The sequence below is a fragment of the Apium graveolens genome, chromosome 10 (assembly GCF_009905375.1).
Source record: "Apium graveolens cultivar Ventura chromosome 10, ASM990537v1, whole genome shotgun sequence".
Taxonomy (NCBI): domain Eukaryota; kingdom Viridiplantae; phylum Streptophyta; class Magnoliopsida; order Apiales; family Apiaceae; genus Apium; species Apium graveolens.
In genome coordinates, this window is record NC_133656.1 from 217,961,706 (window position 1) to 217,971,249 (window position 9,544).

Consider the following 9,544-nt stretch of genomic DNA (forward strand, 5'->3'; position numbering starts at 1 on the left):
CTAACCCATCTACTTGTTCAACAAGTATTTGTGTGTGCTGAGGATCAAGGTGTAATTGATCTATGCTAATAAAATCAGAACATGCTTCAAAAGTACGACTCATAGAAGAAGTACCCATACCTGAGAAGACTGGTCTATAGACAGAGGTATTAGAATGAGTAGATTCAGCAGCTTGATGTGGTGGACTAGCAGCTTCAGGTTGAGGTTGAAAGGATTCTTCAAATTCAGCTTCTTGTTCTTGCTCAACTTCAGCCTCTGCTTGGTCACCATGTTCAGAAATAGTTGATCTGCTTCTACATCCTCATCTCCAACAAGCTCATTAACAATGTTTTCCTCTGGGTCATTTTCAGCTAGGGGTTCATCTGCAGCTATAGATGCATCTTCAGCTTCTTCTTCTTCTTCTTCTTCTTCTTCATATTGAGCATTGATAGTGGCAAATGCATCTATCATGTGGTCTGTTAGGAAAGCAACCTATGAGTTTGGATAGTTCCCTTTCTTGTGTAGCTTTGTGACTACCAGTTGAGATAGGACAGGAGGATCTTGCATTAAGTCACTGTGAGTGGATGTCTTTTGGGCTTCTGACAGTTTTCCATTTAGCACTATTTGAAGAAACCTTGCATATAGGATAAAGTTCTGATGATTTGATTGGTTCTCCAAAATGTGCTCCATGAATAACCTCCCAAAATTGATACGAAGATTATTCGCGATAGCAACCCCAACAACTTGATTAAAAATAGTGAGTCCATGAAATCCAGCTGTCTTGGGAGACAAGCAATGAGACGGTATATTGAAGAATAGATTCCATTCCTTCGGAAGATGGCTTTTGTTGAAGTGCCTTGGTAAATCATCATTCGCTGTCATTGTGCTCCTTATTGCTCTAAAGAAGCTGAGTAGTTCCCAATCTTCTAGAGTGTCATCAAAGTTATCTCGAGGTAACTGAAGATGTTCATTGAAATTATCCTCTATAATTCTGATGGTATCATCATCAATGTCAAAAGAAAAAGCTAATTTTTCATCTTCTGAAGAGTTTATAGTTGTTGTGTGTACATGCCTGAGAAGCTCAACATTCAATTTCACGTTAGTCGTTAATGCGAAGCGCACAATTGAGTGTTCGTTTAAAAAATGGATCCAAGTTTCAAAATGTACCATTTTCACGGGATCACGTTCAATAATAGAAACAAAATTTGTTTTTGTAATCTGAATATTATTCGCCATTTAAATAAAATAAGAATAAAGTTTAGATTTAAAACAAATTAAATTGAGCACTTCGAATTATTAAGAGAAATAAATAGACTCTAATTAAACACACTGCAGTTCTAAAGGATTAACCAACAATGTCTTAAGAAAGAAATTTAATTGAGACTAAAACCCTTAAAGGAGTAACCAAACAAGGCCTTAAACAGTTAAACAAAACAAGTATCTCGATCTGCAAAATTAACCGATGAAATCGAGTGATTTTGATATCAAACTACTCTTGATTAACTGGGCTTTACAAAACTGTAAAAATTATAAATTTCAACAGCACTTTGTTAGGGTTTTGATCAACAAAAAAATTCTCTCCTGCGATGGTAATGTTGTGTGTATGTGGAAGATAACCAACCCGATTGTGTATGTATATTAACAGCAAAACAATCTAAAATAATCAAAGGAGCTGTGTGGCGACCCCTCTCTGTGGCGACACAGAGTACAGGACTTAGAGAAATTCTAAGTCAGGTCTCTGTGGCGACACAGTCTGTGGCGACACAGAGTACAGTACTTAGAAAAATTCTAAGTCAGGTCTCTGTGGCGACACATTCTGTGGCGACACAAAGTATAGTACTTAGAAAAATTCTGTCAGGTCTCTGTGGCGACACATTCTGTGGCGACACAGAGTACAGTACTTAGAAAAATTCTAAGTCAGGTCTATATAGCAACACAGAGTACAGTACTTAGAAAAATTCTAAGACAGGTCTCTATGGCGACACAGAGTACAGGACTTAGAAAAATTTCTAAGTCACAATCCTTTGCTACTGATTTATTTTAAACATCTTTTAAATATTTAGTTATTAAAAAGAATGTTAAAATAATAAATCACAATTATTTTTCACTACTTCTACAAATATTATCATTAAACTGATAACACTATATTTTTGTGAAAAATGATTATGCTGCAATATATTTAATTTTAATGTCAATGAACCCCTTTAAATATTAATTATCTAAAGTCCACTGAGATCAAATTAAATAAATTTATCAATATGAATGTGTTCAGCCATATATGTAGTTTGTATGTAAGCACAAAAATGATTGAATTACGAGAAATAATTAATGGCATGTAAATTCAGATGTCCTTAATATATAGAATTTAAACAACAAGTGAATTTAACCAGACCAAATTGCAGTTATTGACTTCTAAAATTAATTAGAGATATTTAACATCCCAAGTTCACTAACCAATTTAGAGAAAGTGTTTTCATCAAGTGGTTTGGTGAAGATGTCTGCAATTTGATCTTCTGTGGGTACAAAGTGTAACTCCACAGTGCCATTTGTGACATGCTCTCTGATAAAGTGATACCTGATATCAATGTGCTTTGTCCTTGAGTGCTGAACTGGATTGTTTGAAATTTTTATTGCACTTGTATTGTCACATAATATTGGAATCTTTGATACCAATAGACCATAATCCCGGAGTTGGTTCCTCATCCACAAGATTTGAGCACAACAGCTTCCAGCAGCTATGTATTCAGCTTCAGCAGTTGATGTGGATACTGAGTGTTGCTTCTTGCTATGCCAGGATACCAATCTTCTTCCAAGAAACTGACAGCTTCCTGGTGTACTTTTCCGGTCAATCTTACAGCCTGCAAAATCTGAATCTGTATAGCCAACTAGGTCAAAACCTGTACCTTTAGGGTACCAAATCCCAAGATTTGGAGTTCCCTTAAGGTACCTAAATATTTTTTTAACAGCTATTAAATGAGATTCTTTTGGTTCAGCTTGAAATCTATAGCACATAAGCATGTTGCAAACATTATGTCTGGTCTACTTGCTGTGAGATAGAGTAATGAACCTATCATACCTCTATAGCTTGTGATGTTAACTTTCTTACCAATTTTGTCCTGATCAAGCTTGGAGGCTGTTAGCATGAGAGTCTTTGCTGGAGCTGAATCTTCCAGATTATACTTCTTAAGAAGTTCTCTGATGTACTTAGATTGATAAATGAATATCCCATCTTTCCTTTGACTCACTTATAATCCAAGAAAGTAGTTCAACTCTCCCATCATACTCGCAAAGATCATCAGTAGTAGAACCAAATATAATATCATCAACATATACTTGAACTAATATCTTATCAGATTTATGCACTTTATGAAACAGAGTTTTATCTATGACACCTCTAGTGAAACCATTTTCAAGTAAAAACTCAGAGAGAGTGTCGTACCATGTCCTCGGAGCTTGCTTAAGACCGTAGAGAGCTTTGAATAGAAAGTATACAAAATCAGCCAGATTTAGATCTTCAAAACCAGGTGGTTGTTCCACATACACCTCTTCTTCTAGCTCTCCATTCAGGAATCCACTCTTCACGTCCATTTGATAAACTTTGGATTCTGAATGTGCTGCGAATACCAGAAACATCCTGATTGCCTCAAGTCTAGCTAATGGTGCATAGGTTTTATCATTATCAATACCCTCTTCTTGAGAATAACCTTTAGCTACCAGTCTGGCTTTGTTCCTCGTTACAATGCCATCTTCATATAGCTTGTTCCTGAATACCCATTTAGTGCCTATCACTGACTTGTTCTTTGGTCGGGGTACCAGCTTCCACACTTTCTGCCTCTCAAACTGATTGAGTTCTTCTTGCATTGCAATAACCCAATCTGGATCTTCTAGTGCCTCATCCACTTTCTTAGGTTCCATTTCTGAAAGAAATCCTGAGAAGTGGCATTCATTCTAAGTGGCATGTCTAGTTCTTACTCATGTGTCAGGATCACCAATGATCAATTCAAAGGGATGTCTCTGTTCCAAACTCTTTGACGAGGCAGATAAGATCTTGATGTTTCCCCTTGTTCAACCTGATGTTGAGTGTGAACTGTAGATCCTCTTCCTGTCCCCCCTGAGTTGCTGTCACCATGACTGGATGATTCTGATCTGTTTGTAATGGTTCTTGATGGAGTTTCTGTATGATTATTATGATCATTATTTCCACCATTACCATCACTTGATCCTGAATCAGCATGGCCCTGAACTACAGGCCCAGTTCTAGCAATCTCAGGTTCTATTATATCCAAAGGATCATCTGATAGATTCTCAAATTCCAGAGATTCAGAATCGTTATCTCGCTGCAGGCTTGCCAACTTGGTGTCGTCAAATGTTACATTAAGGCTTTCAATCACCTTCTGATCAGAAATCATATAAACCCTGTAAGCTTTAGATTCCAGAGAGTAGTCAAGAAATATACCTTCTTCTGCTTTAGCATCAAACTTTCCTAGATGTTCATTTCCTTCCTTTAGCACAAAGCATTTGGCACCAAATACGTGAAAGTATTTCAGTGTAGGTTTCTTGTCAGCCATAATCTCATAAGGAGTCTTGTCATGATCTTTGTTGATTAGGGTACGATTTTGAGTGTAACACGCTGTGTTGACAGCTTCAGCCCAGAAGTAGGTGGGAAGTCTTGATTCACTTAGCATATTCCTTGCTGCTTCAACCAAGGTACGATTCTTTCTTTCTACTACCCCGTTTTGTTGAGGAGTTCTTGGGGCTGAATATTGTCTCGAAATACCTTTCTCCGTACAAAATTCATTTAGAAATGCATTCTTGAATTATGTCCCATTATCTGATCTGATCTTTCTAATAGGTAATTTCACTTCCAGCTCAATCTTCTTTATATGATCCACTATTAGCTGAGGTGCTTCATTCTTGGATTGTAAAAACAACACCCATATGTACTTGGAGAAATCATCGACCATTACTAAAGCATATCTTTTCCTTGATAGTGACAATACGTTCACTGGACCAAATAGGTCCATGTGAATCAACTGAAGAGGTTTAGTTATACTTGTCATTTCCTTGCTTCTGTGTGAGGCTTTCTTTGATTTCCCTTTTTCACATGCTTCACAGAGTCCTTCTTGACAGAATTCCATCTGTGGTAGTCCTCTCACTAGTTCTCTCTTGATTAGAGAGTTCATTGTCTTGAAGTTTAAGTGCGAGAGCTTCTTGTGTCATAACCAACTTAGATCTGATGAAGCTTTGCTGTAGAAACATCTGCTTACTCCATCACAGGTAGACTTCAAGTCAGCTATGTACAGATTACCTTTCCTTACTCCCTGTAAAGCAAGCTTCTCATCTTTCCTGTGGGAGATCAAACATCTTTCTGTTCTGAAATCAACATTGTATCCCCTGTCACAGAATTGACTTATACTCAGGAGATTATGCTTTAATCCTTCCACAAGAGAGATATTCTCAATAATGACATTGCCAATTTTCAAATTGCCATATCCCTTAGTAAATCCTTTGCTGTCATCTCCAAAGGTAACTATAGGGCCAGCTTTCTCAACCACACCTGTGAGCAGGGACTTTTCTCCTGTCATGTGCCTAGAACACCCACTATCCAGAATCCACATGATCTTTTCTTTTCTTACCTTACCCTGCAAACACAGATTGATTAAGAAGACTTTGGTACCCAAGCTTTCTTGGGTCCTGAAGGTTTAGGGGTAGAAACAGAATCAATAATTGAACCTTTAACAGGCTTAGCTTTCACTATGGCTGGCTCCTTCTCAGTATCAGTCTCAACAAAGTTGTCAGACATAGAGATAGGAGTAACAGTCTTGTCTTGTGTGTGCTTATTACTCATGTATGTCTTAGTGTCGATGCAAGTGCTAGCAGTTACATGAAAAGCTTTAAAATAATCAGACATGGTAACAAATGCACATGATATACATCCAACTATACCACAAGGTTCATGAAAACTAGGCATGTTAGGCATGGCAGGCATACTGGAAGTTGCAATAGATTCTACTTTACCTTTGGTGCATGCATGTGTAAGATGTGCAACAGAATTGCAATTATTACAAAGCTTCCTAGATGCAGACGAGGAAGATGCAAAATCAGATTTCTTGTTAACATCTACCTTGCCATTCTTGTTCTTTTTAGTCTTATCCTTAGCACTCTTACCAGTCTAAGGATTAGCTATAGGTTCTGGTTTCTTAAGAGTTTCAGGTTCCTTTCTATCCACCTTAGTACCTAGGTCAGCTATGGATTTAGCTTTCGTAGCTGGAACCTTAGGAGTCTTAGGGGATTCCTCTATCTTCTCTCTATCTTCAGCAATCAATTCCTCATTGATCAGCAAACTTACTTCATCCAACGGTTCTGAAACAAACTTAGTGAATAAGGGAGATACATCATCCTTAATAACATATGGAACCTTTTCTGAGACAAACATGTTTATCTATGATGTGCCACTATATTTCTTACTGTTCAGCTTAGAATAGTCAAGTCCTATTGAAGTCTTAGATTTAAATCTTTGACTATCTATTATCTCCTTCTGAGTCAGAGCTGCATTCTTAAACGCCTGTAATTTCTTTTCTAAGTCAGCAATTTGGGTTCTAAGAATGGCCTTTATGTCTGCATTGCACTTAACCTTATTCTCTAGATATTCATTCTTTTGCTTAAGGTCTTCTAGTCCAACTACAAGCAATTCTAGTTCTTCATTCATAGAGGTTAAACTCTCAGATTTAAGAACTAACTTATAATTTTCCATTTTATATGCAATCATGCTAGTATGAACATTATACAATTCTAAAGTAAGTTCATGCACAGTAGATTTGTATTCAGATACAGACATTTCTATAGTGGTAAGTTCAGGGACCTGAGATGGTCGTGGTGATTCCTCTGCAGAGTCTGCCATGAGAGCCAGATTTACATGCTCTTCCTCTTCATCCGAATCAGTATCATCCCAGCTTTTTCCTTCAGCGATGTAGGCTCTTCCTTTTTCCTTTACCATATAAGCATTCGGCTTCTTTTTCAGCTTCTCATTCTTCCTTTTCAGATCTTCATAAGTTTCCTTCTTTTCATAGGAATCATTAGATTTTGTTGCCTTGGGCTTTCTGCAATCAGATGTAAAGTGCCTTAACTCATTGCAGTTGTAGCATCTGATTTTGCTCTTGTCAACCCAGCTTGACTTGTAGCCTCCTCTGGAGCTTGACCCTGACGAGTAGCTTCCTTTATGAAATCTCCCTGATGAACCCCTTGGTTTGTAGTTGGGCTTTCTTCTGAATTTAACATGACTAAACTTGCCATGTAAGGCATAGATTTGTCCTCCAACTGTTCAAGTTCCTCTTGAGTATAGAACTCACTTTCATCTTCTGGCTCACCATGAGTAATTTCAGCTACAACAATTTCTTTAATTGTTGAGGAGGGTGTAACCTTGTTTTCTTGAGATTCTGGTTCATGAGCTACAAGTGCAGTGGTTTTTGCAAGTGTCGTACTCTTACTGTCAACAGAACCAGTCCATAGATAATGGTTATTTGCTCTTGCTCCAGCTCATGTGTTCTTAACTTACCATAGATCACATCCAGGGACATAATGATAAAATCTGATCTTTCCCTGATTGAAGTGTTCTTTTATTCCAGGTGAACTGGGAGCGTCAGCATAAACTTTCTGTTAGACTCTCGTATAGGGTAGACTTTCCCTTGCAGCTTTAATTCACTTAACAGTCTTGTATATCTCTCGAAGAGTGAAGACAGTGCTTCTCCGGGTTGAAGTTTGAATGCCTCATACTGAGTCGTCAGAATATCCATCCTGTTTTCTTTGACTTCCTGTGTTCCTTCCATCAAAAGCTCAATGGTCTCCCACATATCTTTTGCACTGTTACTTCCTAGAAGCTGATGGCTCATATCATTATCGGTCGATTCCACAATTATGAGTTGAAGACTTGTGTCCAGATTTATCAACTCCTTATTGGTTTCCGTGTATTTAGACGGATCCCTGGGAGAAGATGTGGAAGGAATTCTTATACCAGTTGCAGTTGTGGATTCAGCAATTACTTCCATCGGAACATAAGGTTCATTCAGTAGTATCCCAATGTAAAGTGGATTTGAAGCTTTCATAAACAGCATCATCTTTTTCTTCCATAGGTTGTAATTATCTCTGTCAAATGGAAGAACCTTTATGCTTCCAATTCTTTGGTTATTCATTTTCTTGGCGGAATTAAATTATTTAAAATTCAAAAAAATTCAAGAAATGAGAATTTTTGAAAATTAAAAAAATTCAAGAATTTTTTAAGAACTTGTTTCTTTTTCCGGATCTTGATTTGTATGTCAATCAACAAGCTCTGATACCAATTATTAGTCCCAAAGTATCGTAGAAGAGGGGTTGAATACGATACCTACAATCTTTTCGATTCGTTTTAAGTTCTTCGTTAAAAGTACGGAATAAAAAATAATACAAAACAATTCGAGAAATATATTGTTTTATTAATATAAACCTTGAGGTTGCTACAATCTAATCAAAGTATTGATTAGCTACAATAAATTCAGCAGCATAACATTCTGTTTACAAGGATAATAAATTCAAGCTTTAATGGAGCTCTCGTAAACTGTCGGTGTTTGCTGAAGAAGATAACTAACTGAATTGAATTGAATTACATTCACTTCAGTTTTGTAGTCTTTCAAAATTAAATGAACAACTGGCCAATTCATGTCCACACAAATCATTTAACTTTGCTGTATTTAACTCAGTGAACAACATCTATGTGGCGACACCTCTATGGCGACAAGCTTTCTCTGTGTATCCTCTGTGGCGACATCTCTACGACGACAAGGCTTCCCTGAGTATCCTCTGTGACGACAGCTCTGTGGCGACATAGTTGTCTTGTTCTCTGTGGTGACAATCTCTGTGGCGACATGCTTCTGTGGCGACAATTACTCTCCTGTGGCGACAGCCTCTATGGCGACAGTTGCCTTGAGCAATTGTTCCAACACCTCTGTGGTTACATCTCCTGTGGCGACAGGGGTGCCTTGATACCATTTCTCTGTGGTTACATCTCTTGTGGTGACAGGTAGAGAGCTGTCTTTTACTTAGAATATTTTTGGCTCTTTGTCAAACCATTCTTCAATGTATCAATCACTTTTCTTCTGTTAATTGAATCAAAAAACTTTCTTGAATTCTGATGTTTGGTGCACTAGTCTGGTTCACAAACAACTAGCCTTGAGAGGATCCTGACTCAATTTGTCTTATGATTCTGAGTTGATACATACTGGTATTTATCCACTGCTTCTTTCACTGAAACCTTGATTTGTAACACTTGAAGTCAACACATGCAGCTGATACTTAAAGCCTCTTGATGTCTTATTCTTCATGGCTGCTTAAACATAGTAATGAACTTCTTCCCATGATCTGTAGGAGAGCTTAATGAATCAATCACATCATTTGGTTCTTTGTGTTTATCATGTCTTCATTTGAAGGGTTCTTGTGCTTCACAGTTTAATAAAGTTTATTTGTTTCTGTTTTCATGTTGAGTTATAAATCCTCGATTACATGTTACATTATATTATGCTTTACAGTGGGCTTA